Source organism: Doryrhamphus excisus, chromosome 2 (genome assembly GCF_030265055.1).
Source record: "Doryrhamphus excisus isolate RoL2022-K1 chromosome 2, RoL_Dexc_1.0, whole genome shotgun sequence".
In the NCBI taxonomy this organism is placed as follows: Eukaryota; Metazoa; Chordata; class Actinopteri; order Syngnathiformes; family Syngnathidae; genus Doryrhamphus; species Doryrhamphus excisus.
In genome coordinates, this window is record NC_080467.1 from 23280102 (window position 1) to 23302799 (window position 22698).

Genomic DNA, 22698 nt, shown 5'->3' on the forward strand with positions numbered 1-22698 from the left:
CTGTTAGCCAGGCAATCGGCAGCAAAACCAAATGCAAAAAATCTAAGGAATTTGCTACCTACTGTTTTGCTGCTGTCCAAAACAGCACAGATGTTGAAACAGCGCTACAATTTTTCATCATATGTGCGTTGTTTTCTTCAGCGAAGAAGAAAACAACTTGCTTCGGGGGAGTCTACAGCATCTGCAGAAGGTCATGAAGATCCACAAAGCTGAGCCTCTGACCGAGGTCTGTGAGAAGGGAGACCCTGGATCAGCAAATTAGTTTGTGGATCAGTCACCCTTTACCAAAGCCTTCTGGCAAAAAAGGGACCAAGCTTAGTTTGACATTTCTCATCAAGAAAAAAATGGACAGGCCAATGCATACTTCTGCCCAGGTGTTGTGGACATTCTTTTGAGGAAATACATGGGCTTCTTTCCTCTCTGGAGTGGAATTGCACTGGGCGATCTTAAAAGATACGATAAGACTGTCAAAAAAACTAATCAAACCAAAAAAAGCAGAGAAACCAACTGTTATGTGGAGATGTGGTTTGGGCTGGTAAAAAACTCTGTTTTACAGAGAAGAAGGCATTTAAGACCAGCGGAATTTGTGAACATCATGTACAGTGCACTGCAGGGACGGTATGTGGAACATCTAAACGAGCACAACTTACCAATAGAAATACTGTACAGAGGAAAAGACTCTCATTTAATGCCAGAGGATGACCATCAGGAGGCCTGGAATAAACGCAGCAGTACTGCTAAGTCTGCCAGGTCAAAGTATTTCAAAAACACAACCGAGGAAAGAAACCGAGGCACAGGTAAGCTTTTTTCAATGCAAGCCAATGTAAATCTATGTAATTGCAGTATTATATTGTATAGAAATGTAATTCTAACAGTGTGCACATTATCAAAAATGCACAACTTGAATATGGTATTCATCAATCCAAAAAGTTTTGTTTATGTTTTACAGTTAACTTTATTGTGTCAAAAAAAGGAAACAGAGATTGTTGTGGCCGCCATCCCTTCTCAAAATGTAGCATCTAGTATCCTTATTCGCCAGAGTGAGCTCCAGACCCTCAGACCTCATGAATGGCTGGTTGGAGAGGTATACATGTGTGTGTTTGTATGTATCTCCGCATATACATATATGGATAGACATTAATTGCATATTTCTCAGGTAATTGAGGCTATGCTCCACCTTGCTGCCCACAAGAAAGGGGTACTGGACCACATTTATATGATGGACCACTTGAACCACTGATGATAATAATAATGCATTTTCTTTTGTAAGATTTTAAGGATCCCAAGGACATACCTACAATCATAGGAACAACTCATAAGTAAATCAAATAAGTAAAAATTTTAACTGTCATGATAATTTGTGGCTGCACGGGGTTTTCAGTGCATTTTCAGTGCTGTGCTGGGGGTGCAATTACACATTGTCGCACAAAAGATTATCTTTTGTCCTAAAGAGGACACTACAGAAGCCAGACTGCAATTCTTAAAAGAGGACATTATGGGTTAAATTATTATGGGTCACTTGACATTTAACAAATCATTGATGATATTTTTTGCTGGGTGTCATTGGCTAAGGAAGTAGAGCTAGTCAGTCATCCAGAAACTGGAATATTGGCGGTTCGATCCTTGCTCCCTCCACCCAGTAGTCGCTCGTGTCCCCAGACAAAGATACTTCACCCACCTTGTCTCCAGAGCGGCCCACACTGGTGTATGAATGTGAATGAATGTTTCTTGGTGGTCGAAGAGGCCATAGGCGTAAATTGGAAACCATTTTTCCAGCAGTGTACTACAGGGCAGCTGTGGCTATGGATGTTGATTCCACCACTTGTGTGTAACTGAGGAGTGAATGGATAATGGCTTTACTTCATTGTGAAGCACTTTGAGTATCTTGTAAAAAGGTATGATTCTAATTAATATTAACCCTTCCTTCACCTTGTTTATTAAAACATTTTTGAAATAAGGAAGCTTGGCCACGTCAAGCGGTTTTCATGAGACCGTTACTGCATGTTGTGGGGGTTTGGCAGTTTAACTGTCACTTGCGGCCCTGACTTGTGTGTTTGCTGTCTGTTCATCCATCTTGTAATGTATTGGCATGGTGGTGTTGTGGCGCAACCCCGGGATGCGAGGAATGACACTCAATTGCAGGCAAGCACAGAACAGGGCAACACAAAAACATGGCATTGACACAGGAGCGCAGGTGGATAACGTGCAACTAAGAGATAAACTGGAGATTGCCTTGGTCTGGACGGAAACAGGATGACATGGAGCAGAAGCGGGATGCGTCTTTTCCACCAGACACTGACGAAGCAGCAGAAGAGGCAAATTGTGCCTTCTGGCTTGCTGCAGTGAGCCCTGCGTCTTGACCAACAAGAAAGGGAGCAGATTGTGCTTCCTCTAACGCACAGCAGATGGCACCATCTGGTGAAGGGGTGTCACACAGTATGTTGATACAATATGTTACCTATTCTCCCTAGTCCTCTCCCTAGTCCTCTCCCTAGTCCTCTCCCTAGTGCTCAGTGTAGTTGCATGTAGGTGTACACAGATATTTTTTGAAGTCGTTGCTCAGTTATTTGTGTAATGATTTCAGTTTGTTCATGTGGAACAAAAAACAGTGTACCTGTTAGATCCGAGTGGATATGCTGCAGAAAAGAAGGCGTCAAAAATGGCTGCAAACAAAACTAAAGTAAATATTTATGCTTACAACTCACATTATGTAAAATAATACATGTTTTTCCAGGGAATACCTGCACATGAGAAGGGTGCGCCACAAAGCAAAAGACTGGATTGATATTGATTGGGAAGGGGCGGTGATGAAACATCCACTGCAAAAGGATTTCCATCAGCAGTTGTGGTGTCATCGTAGCCAAGGTAATTTACGGGATACAATTGAGCATAATTGGACTTGAAACCTACTCTATTAACAAAATTATGTCTAGATGGCAAAGGAAATTATTCAGACGTTTCTAAGGATCCCCAATATAATGTTTTCTACAACGACAGACAGCATGAGAACTGAAAGAAAAACAATGGCCCTTGAACTTCTGCAGGGATCAGGTAGCTAATAGGTCATCAATTTATAAGGTACATTTTTAATGCACTCATTGAAAATATAATGATTTTGTAGTTTTCCAAATGGATTCCTGGTGTGTGATCTGTGCCTCCAAAGACCCACCTACATCTACTGCTGCCACAGCTACATAGACTGTGAAGAGTGATACTGGTTGTGTAAGATGACATTACACATGAATGACACAGAATGACATTACATTTACAGGACATTAATTGTTGATTTTGACAATTTCATTTTTTCCCATTATGACAGATTTAATGTGACATATGTGACCGGTGGTTTCACGGGGAATGCGTTGGAATAAAAATTGACGATCTCAAGAAAGTGGAAGATAATCACTGGCTTTGTCCTCTGTGCCAATAAAAGTTGATGTTGGCAGAACATTGTGTTTTAAGTGTTTTTGTGTCTTGTCCAGCCTTTACGGCAGATCTAGATACCCCTCCATGCTAAACAGATTTACTATGCCAGGGAAAAGTGTAAGCTACAATTACCATGTTACATAAAACTGTCATGATCTGTGTTGTTGCTCTGCTGCCTCCTGCTGCCTCTTCTCTTTTAGTACACCTTGATTGGCAGCAGGCGGGCTTCTTCTGCACACCAGAGCCCAATAGCCCTGGGATTACTTATCATCCCTGCTCCTAGCTGCAAACCACCAGATTGGGACAATCTGGTGAAAGCAACGCTTTGACCCCTCACTTTCTGGCTTTTACCTGTATTGTACTGAGTACCTGCCCGCTGGTTTCTGCATCCGTGTTTTTGGTTCCAGCACCTAACGCGTCATTTTCCTGAATCCCTTTAACTACAGTGTTTTTGTTTTAACTTGGACTGCTCCTTGAGTAGGCTGCACTGTGTCGAGTGGTTAGTGTGCAGGCCACACAGCTAGGAAACTTGAGTTCTATTCCACCTTCTGTGTGGAGTTTGCATGATCTCCCCGTGCATGTGTGGGTTTTTCTCGGGTCACTTCGGTTTCCTCCCCCATTCCAAAAACATGCTAGGTTAATTGGCCACTCCAAATTGGCCATAGGTATGAATGTGAGTGTGAATGGTTGTTTGTCTATATGTGCCCTGGGATTGGCTGGCCACCAGTCCAGGGTGTATTCCCTAACACAGCTGGGATAGTCTCCAGCATGCACGCGACCCTTGTGAGGATAAGCAGTAGAAAATTAATGAAAGAATGAATGCTCCCTGAGTTGTGCTTTTGTTGCAACTTTGCCTCATTGTTTGGACACCTCTTGTTCTATGTATCGACTTCTATCCACTTCCGATGCAGAGAACCTACTCCATGCATTTGTCATGTCTCACCTCTATTACTGTGTGCTGCTTGTGCTGCTTTCTGGTCTTCCAATGTCTAGTTTGTAAAGCTTGCCGTTAGTACCTTCAGGTACGACCACACTACCATTTGAGCAACAATGCCCCAACAAGGACAAGAAAGAAGAATGCGGGCTCGAGAGCCTTTTCCATTGGGGCTCCAGCATTGTGGAATGCCCTAACTGCTGATACTAGAGCTGTTACCTCAGTGGAAATGTTAAAGTCTCAACTCAAGACTTATTTGTACACTTTAGCATTTAGTTAATAGTATTCCCGGCCTGATTGACTGCCACTCCTATTGTACCATCATAAGAGTCCTACTGATACAAAGTGGTTTGGAGGTCAAGGATCCTGACCTGGGCGCTATTGGTATTTATGTAAACATTTTTTTTTATATAAAATCTTGGCAAAGTTTAGTAGCAAAGCAGAAATGCCTGTATGGTACTAGCAGACAATTCCTACAAAGTGGTTTGGAGGTCAAAGGTCACATGACCTGGAAGCTATTGATAATGATTTGTGTAAAAAAAATTCATCAATAATCCTAGTAAGGTAAGTAGCAAAGCAAAAAGGCGTGTATGGTGCTAGCAGACAATTCCTACTGATACAAAGCAGTTTGGAGGTGAAAGGTTACATGACCTGGAAGCTATTGATAATAGTTTATTTCAAAACATTATATAAAATACTAGCAAAGTTGAGTAGCAAAGCAATAAGGCCTGTACGGTACTAACAGACAAGTCCAACTGATACAAAGTAGTTTGGAGGTCAAGGCTCACATGACCTGGAAGCTATTGATAATAGTTCATTTCAAAAAATTACATAAAATCTTAGGAAAGTTGAGTAGCAAAGCAAAAAACCATGTACGGTACTAACAGACAAGTCCAACTGATACAAAGTGGTTTGGAGGTCACGGGTCATATGACCTGGAAGCTATTGATAATAGTTCATATAAAAAATGCATATAAAATCTGAGGAAAGTTGAGTAGCAAAGCAAAAAGGTGTGTATGGTAGTAGCACATAATTCCTACTGATACAAAGTGGTTTGGAGGTCAAAGGTCACATGACCTGGAAGCTATTGATAATATTTCATTTAAAAAAAATTATATAAAATCCTAGCAAAGTTGAGTAGCAAAGCAATAAGACCTGTACAGTACTAACAGACAAGTCCAACTGATACAAAGTAGTTTGGAGGTCAAGGGTCATATGACCTTGAAGCTATTGATAATATTTAATTTCCAAATATTATATAAAATCCCAGAAAAGTTGAGTCGCAAAGCAAAAAGGCATGTATGGTACTAGCAGACAATTCCTACTGATACAAAGTGGTTTGGAGGTCAAAGGTCACATGATATGGAAGCTATTGATAATATTTAATTTCAAAAAATTATATAAAATCCCAGCAAAGTTGAGTAGCAAGCAAAAAGGCGTGTATGGTACTAGCAGACAATTCCTACTGATTCAAAGTGGTTTGGAGGTCAAAGGTCACATGACCTGGAAGCTATTGATAATAGTTCACTTCAAAAAATTACATAAAATCTTAGGAAAGTTGAGTAGCAAAGCAAAAAACCATGTACGGTACTAACAGACAAGTCCAACTTATACAAAGTGGTTTGGAGGTCAAGGGTCATATGACCTGGAAGCTATTGATAATAGTTCATTTCAAAAAAATACATAAAATCCTAGCAAAGTTGAGTAGAAAAGCAATAAGGCGTGTACGGTACTAGCAGATAAGTCCAACTGATACAAAGTAGTTTGGAGGTCAAGGGTCGTATGACCTGGAAGCTATTGATAATGATTTGTGTAAAAAATTCATCAAAAATCCTAGTAAAGATGTAATGGCCACAGAAGTTCATCAGCTGAGGTAGTGGGGTCCATCAGTGCGGCATTTCCACTGTTTTCCATCCAAGCATATTGTCACTCATCTACTTTTACACACAGCATAACACACAGCATAATACATTTGCATACATAAACCGGAGTTATGTCAGCTTCCAGCCAGCAGGTGTCAGACGAGGACGACAGAGTGGACGGGGCTGAAACAGCCCAGGACCTGACACCGCTCCTTGAGCCTTGCCGACATGTCACCTACAGGCATAGCCACACAGCAGTCACTGAACTGTCCAGCCTGTTGGGGTCCATGTATTTGGACCAGCCAGATCAGGACGCCGCACAGGCTGATGAGGGCGATGACGAAACAGGGCTGTACACTCAGCACACTCAGTCAAGAGAAGGGGCTTAGAGCGGCAATGGAGACGATGACGGCAGAATTAAAGGCATATGTGGACACCAAGCTACAACATTTTGATCAAGTTGTGGTAGCCTGCTTGAAACGCCGAGATGCAAGGTGGGACGAAGCGCTTAAGAAGACCCTGACCAAGAGTCGCCTGCCCTGGAGACCTGCTAGTTTCTCCACCCCTGCACCTCCAGCGTCAGGCAGCAACCAGCCGCCCGCCATCGATGCCACCTTTCCCATTCCGCCGGCTGTCACAGCGAGGATGGAGTTTCCCCAGTTTGGAGAGTCCAGGAGTTCTGCTGATGTAACAGAATTCATTGAGCAATGTGAGAACTTCCTGGCTCTCAGGCCTCTGAGTGATGCCGAACTGGTGGGAACCCTCAATGCAGTCCTAAAGGGACCTGCACGAAGCTGGTGGTTGGCTGCCCGCAGTAAAATAACATGCTGGGCTACCTTCAAGCAGTCCTTTCTTGAGGCTTTTTTATCCACCGACTACCAATCTGAGATCGAAGAGCAGCTCCGTTCCAATGTGCAAACCCCCAATCAGTGTCTGCGTGACTTTGCGTATGATTACCGCGCCCTGTGCCTGAAATGGAGACCCGACATGGAGGAAGAGGAAATCGTGCGGCGCATACTCGGTGCCTGTAACCCAAGGCTGGCCAGCGTGTTGCGGGGTATCGTATCCACAGTGGACCAGATGGTTAAGGTTGTCTCCCTGATCGAGAGGGACTGGAGCAACACCAAAGACTATTGGAGTCGTGTACAACAGGCTAACCCAGTGAAAAGGCCGGGCAAGAAGGCGGAGCAGGGGTCAAGCCAAAGCACAGCAGCTGACCTCGCCTTTGCAGTGGGAGAAAAAGCCCTTTTGGTCGTGCCTGTAAGCCTGCGAGGTTCGCATGGGGATGCAGTCCTTGACTCAGGGTGCTCCTACTCCCTGATGAGTCACTCCTTGTGGAAGGCAATAAGAAGGAGGGGGAAATCCTAGAGCCAAGCGGAATTCCAAGGTTCATCATGGCCAATGGGCAAGAGAAAAGGGCACTTGGAAAAGCCACCCTGCTCCTCACCCTGCAGGACTTCCACGGCACTCTGGTAGTACATGTGATGCCTGACAACCATTTGTGTATGCCGCTGCTCCTAGGTCGTGACTCAAACCTCATCTCCGCAAGTATGCTATGTCAGGTGGGAAAGAGTTTAGGTTTCTCAACAAAACCCGAGATAAACTACACTGGAATCATACTCAATCTTCTGTGAATTTTTACATGGCTGTTGACGAGGAGCCCAAAGGCCACCCATCCAACATTCCATTCTTTGAGGCTCAGCCCGAAGTTGTGAGGCCGCTGCTGCAGAAGTGGCCAAACGTTTGGACTGAGACCACTGGTGCCACCCGGATCATTACCCATAAAATCAGGACGGCCGATGAGGTGCCGGTGAAGCGGAGGGCTTACAGGGTGTCCTGCCAAAAACAGCAGATAATCGAAGAGCGATTGAGCCATCAACATCGCCGTGGGCATCGCCTGTAGTGCTGACTCCCCGGAAGGATGGGACACCCCGGTTCTGCTTGGATTACAGGGGCCTCAATGCTAAAACACTGCATGATGCGTACCCCATGCCCCTGGTCCATGAGATATTGGAGTCCCTGCTCGGCGCCACCTATTTCAGCTCCCTGGACTTGCAGAGTGGATACTGGCAAGTGGCCATGGATGTGGAGTGCAAGCCGAAGACTGCCATGACCACCCACCTAGGCCTGTTCCAGTTCAAGGTTATGCCTTTTGGACTGCAGAACGCTGGGGCTACCTTCCAGCGGTTGATGGAGACCGTCTTGGGTGAGCTGAGAGGGAGGACCTGTTTCATGTACATTGACGACATCATTGTATTCTCGAAGACAGAGGAACATCTCCTCGACCTTGACGCTGTGTTCGAAAATTACATCAAGCCAACTTAACGCTCAACGTGAAAAAGTGCCACTTACTCCAACGCCAGCTCACCTTTTTGAGACATCTGGTTTCTCTGCTATTACTGCCTACCCGCCGCCAACCAACGTGAAAAGTCTCCAGAGGTTTTTCCGTTACTCCACTGCAGAAAAGGAATGCCTGGCTGTTGTTTGGGCTGTTGAAAGGTGGAGACACTTTCTTGTGGGGACCACCTTTGATGTATTCACAGATCACAGCGCCCTCTCATGGGCATTCAACTGCCCCAAGACGTCGTCTCGGCTTACCCGGTGGACTCTGAGGCTGCAAGGTTTCTCCTTTAGGATCAATTACAAGAAAGGATGCTGCAACGTGGTGCCCGATGCCCTGTCCCGTGCACCCCAGTCATCAGAGGGGGAAGTATGTCTAGCTGTCCCAAAGAATTACTGGTCAGACCTCCCAGGTATGCTCCACATTGCGGAAGCCCAGAAAATGGATCCAACTTGCCTGGAATGTGGACCCTCGCTCGGTTGACCATCCTAAGCCGGGGCGCATCCACTATCAACTTCAGCAAGGTGTGTGGTACCGAGGAATACCATCAAAGCACGGTGGCTTCAAGTACCAACTCGTAGTGCCTGGTGCCCTGGTACCACTGTTCCTGGCCTACTTCCATAACAGCCCCTTCGGTGGCCATCTGGGGAGGACAAAGACCGTCCTAAACGTTCTGGAAGTGGCTTGGTGGCCAACGGTCCGAGGAGATGTTTGGAGCCACGTCAGTGCATGCAGTACATGTCAACAGTACAAAAGCCCTAACAGCAAGCCTGCCGGACATCTTCAGTCCCCTGAGGTCAAGGCCCCTGGGGAGATGATTGGAGTGGACTTCATGGGGCCATTTCCACTCAGCAGGGCCCGGAACTCGGTACTGATGGTAGTGGTGGACTACTTCTCAAAGTGGGTGGAGCTTTTTGCACAGAGGGATGCTAAAACCCCCAAGGTATGCCAAATCTTGAAGAACGACATTTTCACCCGATGGGGGGTTCCTAAATACATGGTGTCCGACCGTGGCCCCCAGTTCACTAGTCAGTTGATGTTCCAGTTGTGTGAAGCTTGGGGAGTGTCCCATAAGCTGACCACAGCCTACCACCCCCAAACAAACATGACTGAAAGAGTCAATCGGACCTTAAAAACAATGATTGCCTCCTTTGTGGGGAACCATCATCAAGACTGGGATGGATGGTTGCCTGAGTTCCGTCTCGCTCTCAACACCGCAGTCCACGAGACAACAGGCACCACTCCCGCCATGTTGGCCCTTGGTAGGAACTTGATGGGACCGCTGGAACGACTGGTACACAAAGCTCCATCACCACACACATCCGCATACCACACAATACACACACACACACAGTTGCACAATGAAGTGGAGAGACATGTTGGTGCGGCCAAAGCTCGACAAGCCAGATATTGTAATGCAGGTCGCAGAGATGTACACTTCGCTGTCGGGGATCTGGTCTGCGTTAGGGCACACCCACTATCCAAAGCTTCGGCAAAATTCTATGCCAAACTTGCTCCCAGATGGGTAGGCCCTGCTCGGGTAGAGAAGAAATTAGGTCCTGTAAACTATAAATATGGTAGACATGAAGCCCTATTATGGCCCCGGTAAGCCGCTGGCTGGGGGGGGTGGTGTAATGGGCACAGATCTCCATCAGTTGAGGTAGTGGGGTCCATAAGTGCTTCGCTACGATATACTCAGCTGTAAGAAAAACTACTGCCATGATCTGTGTACGGGGAAACAGGTACAGGACCATATATACGTGCATCATCATTGTTACCATGCATCCTCCTCATCTGCAAGAGCGACTGCAGTGAGCAGACACGCCTGTAGGTGGCGCGTATTTAAGGAGGCTCTTCCAGCACGCCGGGGTGGTTGGAGAAAGAGAAAAATTGTGACGTCACACACGCGAGGGGATGCTGAGAGCCGGCGTTTTAGCCACTGTGATGGAAAAATTTATATTTCACAGGTATAACATAGGTTACACATTGTGTGAATTACTTTAAGGCCTTTTGTAGAGCTTCAACATTTGCATCCGAGCACATCCTGCTGTCCCTTCAAAGATGGTGGCACAGCAGGAGGCTATCTGTAACCTGGGGTTAGGGACAGTGTCGGGGCAGTGTCAGAGGAGGTCATTCTTTGATCAAAGCTTTACCTTCATGGGATAAGGGGACATCAGGATGTCCCACCAAATGGCTGACCCTAGGAGGTTGTCTCGCATGGGTGTGACAAACCGTGCCAGAAGATTGGGTGTGTAGACTAACCCCCATACATGAGGGTGGCATCGGGGGAGTGACAAGAAAGTCTCTTTTCTCTTGTAATGTAATTCATTTGCATGCTATGGAGTATAAAAGTTCCCGCCAAGAGACCACTCTTGGCCAGACACCTACAGACCGCCATGCATACTGTGTGTTGTCTGACCCCTTTGTTTTGCAAAGGTAATAAAAACTGCCAGAGCTATGTATTTATTTCAGGCATTCTCTATCCTACTTAGGATGATAGAAAATTTTTCCACAACACCACGAGGGCCAACTTTGTCAAGCGACAGCTGACGGGATTTCCTTTTCCCTCCTGGCTTGAGCAATTGGACTTTGGGCAAGGTTCCGGACCCAGGGATTGGACGGAGAAGTGGATGTGCGTCCGTGAGTGGAACCGCGGCTTTCACCTCTGTTTTGTGGACAAGCACTGACTCTTCGGGAACTTTGGGACACTTGCGGGGTGGAGGGTACACTTTCGGGATTAATTTGGGTGTTTCATGGTTGTCTTTGTTGGCGGGTGGGACGTTGAGTTAGTTAGTTGGTTAGTTAGTTAGGTTGGTTGGGAGGGGATGACATGCGGGGTTGGTTTTGGTGTAATTAAACTGCCGTGGTGTGGCAATCCAACATTTTCGACAGTTTCCTTTTTTTTTCTTATAGCTGATATCCACTCCCCCCGCGACCTTCCTTTTTGCGTTGTAGCCTCGTTACCTCCATAGGAGGCCGCGATCGTTACAAAGTTGAGTAGCAAAGCAAAAAGGCGTGTATGGTACTCGCAGACAAGTCCTACTGATACAAAGTGGTTTGGAGGTCAGGGGTCTAATGACCTGGAAGCTGTTGATAATAGTTCATAGAAAAAATACATATAAAATCCTAGCAGAGTTGAGTAGCAAAGTAAAAAGGCATGTATGGTACTAGGAAACCATTCCTACTGATACAAAGTGGTTTGGAGGTCAAAGATCACATGACCTGGAAGCTATTGATAATGATTTGTGTAAAAAAATAATCACGAATCCTAGTAAAGTTAAGTACCAAATCAAAAAGGTGTGTATGGTACTAACAGACAATTCCTTCTGATACAAAGTGGTTTGTAGGTCAAAGGTCATATGACCTGGAAGGTATTGATAATGACTTGTGTAACAAATTCATATTAAATCTGATTAAACATTATTTGAAAAACAAAAAGGTGTGCATAGTACTACGAGGCCAGTTTTCACTTGAAATGGATTTATTGTAAGTCATTCAAAATATTAGCCCAATAATTCAATCAATACATTTGTCAATGATTTTTTTATGCAGCATAGCACGTGCATAACAGCCAAATTTCACAGATGGAGTTAATATACTGCTTTTTAATACTCCAGCAATACTTTGTGCAGAAGGTATTAACACAGTAACCCAAAGTTCAGCAGCTGGACAGGGCAGCACAGGACATGAGATGGGGACAATGAAAACAATCCGACAAATGGTGTCCCTTTAGCAGTTCCAGTTGTTTTGAGGATACAGGCTGTCAACCAGTCTGGTGGCCCTGGAGCAAATAGACCAGTGTCTTTTCCCTGAAGGCAGCGAGAACACCACTCAAATAATTAATCTATTATAGCTCACCAACAGTTTAAGGTATGCATTGTAATATTAATATAAGGTGATTAACATAAAGTGATTTGAAGTGCCAAGGTTGCATGGCCTGCATGCTATAATACAAAATCTTTCAATTTTTAATGTTAAAATGTCATATGAAGCCCAATAAAATATAAAACTTCTAAAAATGGGCTTCAGAATCAGAAAAGCTTTATTGCCATGTATGATCAAACACATACGAGGAATTTGTTTTGGTATAGTAGGTGCAGACACATCTATTTAAAAAAGAATGAAAAATACAAAATATGAAAAATACTAAATATACAGAACAACAGTATAGATATATGTACACAGTCTGTTTTTTGTTTGTTATTCCGGAAGTGCAGTCTGATTGTCCAAACTGAGCGTTAATGTAACGCATATAATGAAAGTGTCAAAGTGGCAGGATGAGGCAGAGGTGGGGTGTGAAGAGTGTCAGGTGGGGTTCCGGGCTTTGTTGATGAGACTGACAGCAGACGGGAAGAAACTGTTCTTGTGGCGTGAGGTTTTGGTCCTGATGGACCGCAGCCTCCTGCCAGAGGGGAGCGTTTCGAAGAGTCTGTGTCCGGGGTGAGAGGGATCAGCCACAATCCTTTCTGCACACCTCAGGGTCCTGGAGGCGTACAGATCTGGAGGGACGGGAAATTGCAGCCAATCACCTTCTCTGCACACCGAATTATTATTTGACACGGTTGTGGATCAATTTCTGGTGTGATTTAATTTTTTTTTTTTAGCAAACTCTCTTCAATGGAATAGAAATGAATGGAAATTTATTGACGGTCCCTAGTCCGAACAAGCGGCATAGAGGGCGGGACTTCCGTGTGAGCTCCCCGCAGCAGGAGAGAGCAGCCCGGCCGGCACAGTGAGGGGAACGACCGCCGTTTCTATGGAGGAGAATATCCAACGTGAAACTAACTTCACCACGGTGTCACAGATTTCGGTTTTCCTGAGCGAAAGCCTTCATCTGGTGCTTTAGATCGATCGATGAAAACTAACCTCTGCTATGACTGCCATGTCACCCTGCTTATTTATGACAGTTTTGAACTGGGGACCTTTCACAGGTTAGGGGCACATGGTTACCACAACACTATGGAAATCATATGAAGTGCTGAGCTTTGAACAGGATTGGTGAAATAATGCCAGTCTGAGTGGCCACAAGTGAGAATTATTTTTTGTGCGCATTTCCTTGTGGTCTTTTCCCTTAATGTATATATAGAAATAAACATAAAAATGAAATCTATAGGAACATTAATAAAAACTAAAATAAGCATGTGTAAAACTATAAAAACATTTGGTTAAGATCCAAAATAAAAGGTATAGGGTATAAAATAATCATTAAATAAAAGTCAAGTTCAAAAGTTAAAAAAAGAGTATACTAGGAGCAAGAGTTAAAAGCCAAATTAAATTGGCGGGTTTTGAGCCTATTTGTAAAAATCTCAACGTTCTCTACGGCCCTCAGGTCCTCCAGCAGGCTGTTCCACAAACGGGGCCATAAAACTGGAAAGATGCCTCATCGTGTGTGTCCATGTTTTAACTCTGGAAATACATAACAGGCCGGTGTCGGAGGACCTGAGGGTCCACGAGGGTTCGTAACTTATAAGTATTTCAGAAAGATAAGAAGGCCCACAACCCCTAATCCAATCCAATCCAATCCACTTTATTTATATAGCACATTTTATAAACAGAGTTTCCAAAGTGCTGCACAGACGAGTAAAAATAAAAAGTAATAATCCAAAACTAAAAGAGCATTTAAGAAATAAAATAATAAAATAGATATTAAAATATTAAAAACAAGAAACAAAGCAATAAAAGTATAAAAAATAGAACCAATTACAATAAAAACAAAGAACTAAAAGACACAGGACCATACGACTCACTCTGAGTTAAAAGCCAGAGAATAAAAGTGGGTTTTAAGACGAGACTTAAAGCTTTCGATATTGGGGGCCTTTTTTACTTGGGAGGGCAGAGAGTTCCATAGTTTGGGGCCGACCACAGAAAAGGCTCGGTCCCCCCTGGTCTTAAGTCTCGTCTTGGGCACCAGAAGTTGGAGCTGGCCCTCGGACCTCAGTGACCGAGCTGGAGAGTAAACTTGGATGAGGTCCGAGATGCATTTGGGGGCCAGCCCATTCAACGCCTTAAAAACAAACAATAAAATCTTAAAATCAATCCTAAAACGAACAGGCAACCAATGAAGGGAGGCCAGAATTGGGGTGATGTGCTCCTTCTCCCTGGTTCCTGTTAAAAGCCGTGCCGCAGAGTTCTGGACTAACTGTAAGCGGGAGAGAGACTTTTGGCTAATTCCAGAGTAAAGTGCATTACAGTAGTCCAGACGTGATGAAATAAAAGCGTGCATGACTTGCTCAAACTGTTGCAAAGATAAAAAAGATTTAATTTTAGATAAAAGCCGAAGATGATAAAAACAGGATTTTATAACTGCATTAATTTGTTTGTTGAGTTTAAAATCACTGTCTATTATGACGCCAAGGCTGGTGGCTGAGGGACGAATGTTGTTTTGGAGGGGACCGAAGTCTATAGGGGGGCCTTTATAGTTGAGGAGGATAGCTTCGGTCTTCTCCTCGATAAGCATTAAAAAGTTGTGAGCCAACCAGGCCTTGACATCCCTTAAGCACTCAAGAAGGGGTGTCAGGGGGGCATGATTATTTTTTGCGACTGGCAAGTACAGCTGGCAGTCGTCCGCATACAAGTGATAGGAGATGCCATGCTTTTTAAGTACTGCGCCAAGTGGGACCAGGTAGAGGGCAAATAAAATGGGCCCAAGAATTGATCCTTGCGGAACTCCACAGTCAAGCGGAGCAGTGGAGGAGTAAGATCCCCCAAGTCCCACGGCAAGGCATCTCCCTGACAGGTACGACCTAAACCACTCAAGAGCAGACCCCCTGACACCCACACAGTTCTCCAGGCGAGATAAAAGAATGGTATGGTCCACTGTGTCAAAAGCAGCAGTCAGGTCTAAAAGCACTAAAATGGCTGAACCACCAGAGTCAGTTATTAAAAATAGGTCGTTAAAAACCTTTAAAAGTGCAGACTCAGTGCTATGAAAAGCCCTGTAACCTGACTGAAAAGTGTCTAAAATCCCATTCTCATCTAAAAAAGGTTGCATCTGTGCAAGAACACTTCTTTCTAAAATCTTTGAGATAAAAGGCAGTTTAGAGATTGGCCGATAATTTGATAAAATTAAAGGATCCAGACTAGTTTTTTTTCAACAAAGGTTCAACAGTAGCCTTTTTACAGAAAGATGGCACGGTACCAGAGGCCAGGCTACTGTTGATGATGGCACACACAGAAGGACCCATGGTTGGCCACACCTCCCTAAAAAAGCGAGGTGGGACTGGGTCGATGGGGGAAGAAGAAGGCTTAAGACCCTTTACCATCTCCGTGATAAAAGCCAGTGACACCGGTTCAAACTGATAAAAACCTTTAGAGCACTGTGTCAATGTGGGCATATTAAAAGAGGGGGGTGATATATTACTTCGTACAGATGCAACCTTGTCCTTAAAAAACTGCATAAAGTTTTCACACATTTCATATGATTGTTCAAGTATAGTGGATGGACTGGGATTTAAAACAGAGTCAATAGTTTTAAAAAGAACACGTGGGTTGTTAATATTGTCTGATATCAAGTCTGAGAGGTATTTTGTTTTCTCAGTCTTCACCACATTCTGATAATGTCTCCAACTGTCCTTGAGAATTTGATAGGAGACCTGTAGACCGTCTTTCTTCCACCTGCGCTCTGCTTTTCGGCATTCACGCCGGGCTGCTCGAGTGACATCGTTGAGCCACTCTTCTTGTTTAGTTTTGGGGCGCATGACTTTCAGAGGGGCTAAACTGTCCAAGACAGTCGCACAGGTAGAAGTAAAGCAGTTCATCAGCTGCTCGGTGTCCAGTGCAGCGTCGGAGGTCATAAAAGCCTCAGACGCAGTGGAGAACAGAGTGGCAAAGGCCGAGGCCGCGTCAGGCTTGATAAAGCGACCAAAGCGAACAGGAGCAGGCAGGCTGGTGTTACAGTGTGCGTCTAAGTCAAACCTAACCGGACTGTGGTCCGAGAAGACCGCATCACCTACAGAGACGTTATGAACAGTAAGACCATAAGACAAAACGAGTTCTAAAGTGTGTCCATGTATCTGTGTAGCTCCTGCTACACTTTGTGTCAAATTAAAAGCTTCCATCAATTCTAAAAAGTCTTTTGCCATAAGCGTAGAAGGGCAGCAGACATGAATATTAAAATCACCCACAATTAAAATTCTGTCATACTTTATCAGCATTGCAGCGACAAAGTCAGAAAAGTCCTGAATAAAATCCTTGTTGTGCTTGGGTGGTCTATAAATGACAGCGCAAAGCACCCGCTCATGTTGGTGCAGTTCGAAGCAGCTCACCTCAAATGAGCCGAAAGACGCCACTGACAGTGGCTTATGGCGCAAAGACGCTTTTAAAATAATAGCAATACCTCCTCCACGGCCAGTGGTTCTTGGCGTGTTGATGAAGGTACAATCAGGAGGCACCAGCTCAGAGAAGGCAGCGGACTCACCGGCATTAATCCAGGTCTCCGTGATGAAAAATAAATCCAAACCGTACGATTTGAAGAGGTCCTGGAGGATAAATGTCTTGCTTGACACTGACCGCGCATTCACCAGTGCACATTTCGTTGGGCACCTAAGTGCCGCTGAAACTGCACGGTTTAGCGGCCGAAGGTTGCCGGGGCTGACGCCGGCAGCGGCCCAATGAGGACGGCGAGTACGCAGTGCAGGGCATTCGTCGTGTTGCCCAACGATCGGCACCAGCCAGGCCCCAACGGAAGCGAGGAAACGCCGAGAGAGGAAGCGGCGAAAACAATCATTATAGTCGCTCGGAATATTATGTGGGGACCGTGCCACCTCGGGAGAGAATGCCAGCCAAGCTTTGAGTTTCACGAGTCTTCCACCCCGTGTCCCCCGGCGGCGTCTACGTTTCCTGGGAAGCGACGGCTCTGCCCGCAGCAGAAAGTTTGGCACATCGGACAGATATGAGGGACGCGGTTTGTGTGACCCCCAATGTTCTTGTTTCACACATACTGCAACAATGTGCTGGATTTTAAGTAATTCTTGGCGGTTATACACCAGCAGAGAGTCTATGGTCCTTAGTATAATTAAAAAAACAAGAAAAGCCAAAGTAAGATGAGCGGGACGGCGAGCCAGACACACCGGCGCCATCTTGAATCGCCAAAGTGATCCCCTAAGACATTTAAAAACCATTACGAGAACCTTCAAATCGAACCTGAAACATACACGGAGCCAATGCAGTGATTTTAGAAGCGGTGTAATATGCGCCTGCCTTCTGGTCCTCGTCAGCACACATGCATCAAAAGTTGTTCTGTAAAAGTTGTAGACTTGTGATGTTTCTTTTAGGAAGACCAGAAAGCAGGGCATTGCATTAGTCAATACGACTGGAAATAAAAGCATGCATCAGCATCTCTCTCTAGCTTCTGGATTGTTGCTTTTTTCTTGTCTTGCCAAATAGGACCTCTCTCTCGAACCCATTTTACTCTTGGCAAAACAGTGACAATCCAGATCCTAACCTCAAACTACTGCTATTTTTGTTTTGAGCTAGTGGCACAAAGGTGTCAGGTTCAAACTCCTGTGACACAGTTAAAAACACTTAAATCCAGAAATACAGAAGAGACAGACAACAATATTCAAAGTTACTCGCAGCGAGGAGAGTGAAACCACATACCCAGTGACATGCCGCTCCATTCTGAATATGCAGTTCACACTCTCTTTTTATATTCTCTTTCGGGGATCCCTACTACATTGTCGTGCAACTATAAGGGGGGGGGGGGGCAGTTGCACAAGCTGTATTTGTTTGTCAATGTGTGTGTGTATATGTGAGAGTTATTACTTTCATTGTTTTATGAGTTCTTATCTTGACACATTCTTGCAGGATTAACAGAAACATCTGCAGGCAGGGTTGCTGTTGGCGCATCCAGGCACCTCCAGGACCTGGGGGTCACTGGGGGTCTGAGATCAGGGTCACAGGAACATTCCCTCTTCAGCACAGTCAAACACTTTCTATTGTCTAAGCAAATGGATATGAGGGTGATAATGACATTATATTCATTCTATCTACATTTTATTCTAACAAAAGGAAAACGTGCATGACAGCCTTTTCAATTGATTTGAGTCTAAAATTCAAGCTTTGCTCACAGACAAATTTGAAGCAGCTGGAATGAGCAATCTGCACCTCCGAATCTGAGTTTATGGTTCTTGCCCAGAAAAGCATAGCTCACAGCCGTAACGGTATCGTGGTTCGTACTCTGTGTTGTGGCCGCAGCAACCCTGGTCGAATCAGGGTCATGGCAGGTGTGTGTTGCTTTTGGAATTGTATTGTCTGTCCACTTGTGTGGTGATATACAAATACACTAGTTTTGACCACACCTGTATCACATCAGTAAACATCATTAGTAGTGATGAGGTGCCAGGGCTTCGAAGTGTGTGTCGAAAAATCGAGTGGGCACTTCTACAAAGCGTGTACCAAGGCTTGATTCATTTGAGGGAGGGGCCAGAATTGTACCACATGACCTTCACCCATCCATGGTAAGGTTAATAGTACTACATTATAATAGTAACATATTACAGTATAAACAACACAACCATGATGAAGCTAGCCATATCACATGATACATGGCATTTATGGACAAGAAAACATTCAGTATTTTATATATACTGTATATTTTATCTTACACTTTGTAGATTAATCATTCGGTTATACATTTTTTTGTGGTACATAATTTCCAAGAGCCAAAACAGATCAGCATTCAATGCATCACACATGAAGATACATCCGCCTGTAATTCGATTCACGGCCAGCAGGTGGTTTCGTGTGCACATGAAGATTCAAGAAATGAATCCATTCTCTAACCAGTTGACTGAAATGGTTCCAAGCCTCATGGGGCTTCATTGCTGATGCTAATGATTCATTAGCATGCTGTAAGATTTTAGTTTTTAAAATGGCCTCTTACTAGCCCAGGATAGCCATAGCCTCTGAAGCGCACCCCAGACCAGACAGTCCAACAGTATTTTCCCCAGCACACACACAACAGGCCTTCCGCCCAGCAATTCACCAGCCCCTTTTACCCGTGAAGGGCCAACCATAATTCCCCAATGAGAGGGTGAGGCAATTTATCTAAAAGGTACCATATTTACAATTTCAACACGTTTCTTTTATGTTCCAAAAGCCTTTCAATATTAGCACACTTAAGTTCCACTTTCTGGATACATTTTAAGCACTAGACTACATTTAACTACATTTACCCAGAAACTATACAGTTAACCCCCCCCCCCCCCCCCCCCCTCCTCCAGGTGACACTTGGGAGAGTCCAATCAAGGTGATCAGCCTCGAGCCTGCACTCCCATGGGCGCACCTCCATGCTTGTGCCCCGATCAATCACCTTCTCGTAAGAAAGGAGAAACTGATGAGAAATTAGGAACCAAACCAATGACTTCTAAATGAAAACTAACTAAGGTGGCAATGAAACAACTTAAATGGCAAACAAATATAATTAAAGTACTAACCAGGATGTATGTGTAAATAACAAAAGCCAGCTATATACACAAATAGGAAACATGGCCGTGTGTAGGTGGGGCATACACCTGATCAAAGAGGGATGATTGGCAGCTCCCTCACACATGCAATCAATCAAAGTATAAGGTACGATGTCGGAGATCAAGAACGCTTTTGTTGGCAAGAAAAAGCCATAACATACCATGTGGAGAATACAGGTATCAAACCCACTATCTCCTGCATGTAAAGCAAGAGCTCTGTCCTTTGAGTTCATTCCCGCCGGTGCACAAGAAGGCTGCCACAGTTTCTGCAACACCAAAACACTAATTAAGACTCATTTGGAGTCAGCCCCAATCTGCCCCCACTTCGGACACATCGTCGTGTTTCATTGTTTGGCAACTGCTATGTGACTTCACCAGTCCCCTCAAAAGCCCCTTCCTTCAGGTTTCCACAGTGTAGTGGTTATCACGTTTGCCTCACACGCAAAAGTTCCCCAGTTCAAAACTGGGTGGAAACATGGCCTTTCAAGACCTCCTTTTACAAAAAAATCAAGATGACAAATAAGAACAAGGATATGTGCTTGATGTCTGAAGGTGTGTACACGAGCATCCATCCCCAGTTTCGACACACAATCCATATTTCCCGGATGACTGATGGGCTAGGAATAAATAACAGGTCGGTGTTCGAGGACCTGATGGACCGCGAGGGTTCATCACGTAAAAGAAATTCAGAAAAATAAGAAGGCCCACAACCCCTAAGGCATTTAAAAACCATTAAGAGAACCTTCAAATGGATCCTGAAACATACAGGGAAAGATATCTTTCAGATGTATCAATAAAAATGCTGAGTCGCCCAATTATGGGGCTCGAACCCACAACCATGAGATTAAGAGTCTCATGCTCTACGGCTGAGCTAATCAGGCCTCTTGCTGCTCTAGATATATTTTTTTGTTCTGTTTTTATTGATTTGGCCATCCTGATGTTTGATCAATTCCACAGCTGACCTAGTTTCTCAGGGAACAGAAGGAGCGAGACCTGTAGGGTCAGGATGGCCGAGTGGTCGAAGGCGCTGCATTCAGGTTGCAGTCTCTAATGAGGCGTATGTTCAAATCCCACTTCTGAGAGTGCGGGGCCGCAAGTCTTTCCAGTTCCAGTTAAAAGCCCGGCTCCTCATGTAGTTTCCATAAAGTACCAAGGTATTGTCCTGTTGCCCTTGTACTTTGAGGGCAAAAGGAGGCGTTTGCAAGAGGACCTCAGACCTGGTCACCTGAACAGGGACTTGAATCCGGGACACTCAGATCAAAAGTTTCATGTTCGGGACCAACTGGTCCTTCGAGCCGAATATCTTCCCAGTGACCTGCAAGATCCAGAGGGAGGCAGGGATGTTCTGTGCCTCCATTGTCGAGGCGGCAGTGGCCCTAAGGTGGTCAGGGCCTGTCGTGGCGGTAATCCTAGAACCCGTTGGTGAGGGGTGCCGTCAAGCTGAAGGAGTTCTTGTGTTCTTGAGTTGGGCCTTTTTGGCTCATGGGACTTCAGCTGACAGGAACCGACAGACCAAGCGGTCCGCGGCTTTGGCATTCGCTGAGGCAAAAACTCTGACATGGGAGGAGTTTGGAGAAGCCATGGAGAAGGACTTCCGGACGGCTTCGAAGAGATTCTGGACCACCATCCGGCGTCTCAGGAAAGCAGGGCTCGACAATAACGATGTACCGATGGCCCGGGGCAAGTTAAAACAAATTTCGGGCAAGTAAATCCAATCATTAATATTCCCGTCGGGCAAGTACACTTTAGCATGCAGTACTGCCAAGAGTTTTTTTTAAAGCGGTTCTTGTTGGGTGTTGGTAAAACACGGACTCCGGTGGTAATTTGCAAACCAATCCTTGCAAATCTTGAAATGGACCAATCAGAATCGTTTATTTAGACCGCGGTCCGTAATCCACAATCCGCGTTTTACCCACACCCGTTCTTGTTCGCGATCAACCAATCAGCGATCGTTTTACTAGGAAGACATCTATCATGGCGTCCCTGCCAACATGGTCTAATTCTTCAACAACTTCTGAAGGAAAACAGCAAAAAGTGATGAACCAGTGCCTCCTAAACAAGTATTTTATTAGCGGCAGCAAATCAAATGATGGCACAGGTGAGTGAATCACATTGCTGTGACAATTTGAAGTGGTCACAATGAAACACCACCCATTAGATCCAATACCAAGTGCTGATTTTGCACAAGCTACAAAATCTAGCGCTTCCATTTCTCTGTGTATTTTTCTCACCTTTGCTTCACAAATTATTGTTTGACCATTGAGCTTTTTTTCTGGATTAAAAACACTTTACTAGTACACAAATGTGTCTATTCAATAATGTTTCATTGTGGTGCACAACTTATAAATATCACTGCTTACTACGACTACGATGTGTAAGGTAGCATGTCTGAAAATTTGTGGAGATGTATGTTAAATACATCTCCACAAATTTTCAGACATTCCTCCAAATACAATGCATCAGTACTATTATCTGATGAATTATCAGCATATATTGATATATGATAACATTATGGCACTTTTCATTTTACATGGGGCAAGTTCGGGCAAGTAGTTCTCACCTTAAGGATTCCCCATGGGCAAGTCATTTTTGTTTTTAACGTAGAGCCCTGGAAAGGAAAGCAGTACACAGTGAAGACGCTGTCAAACGCTTGGCTGTACTCATTTGCCT

The 22698-nt window shown here is 44.7% G+C and overlaps 1 non-coding gene across 1 annotated transcript; it reads left to right on the top strand.

Moving 5' to 3' along the window:
- The first annotated feature begins 20431 nt into the window (after positions 1 to 20431).
- Positions 20432 to 20504, top strand: trnav-cac (transfer RNA valine (anticodon CAC)). The gene has a single exon. It is a non-coding gene; the product is annotated as a tRNA-Val (tRNA).
- The last annotated feature ends 2194 nt before the right edge of the window (positions 20505 to 22698 follow it).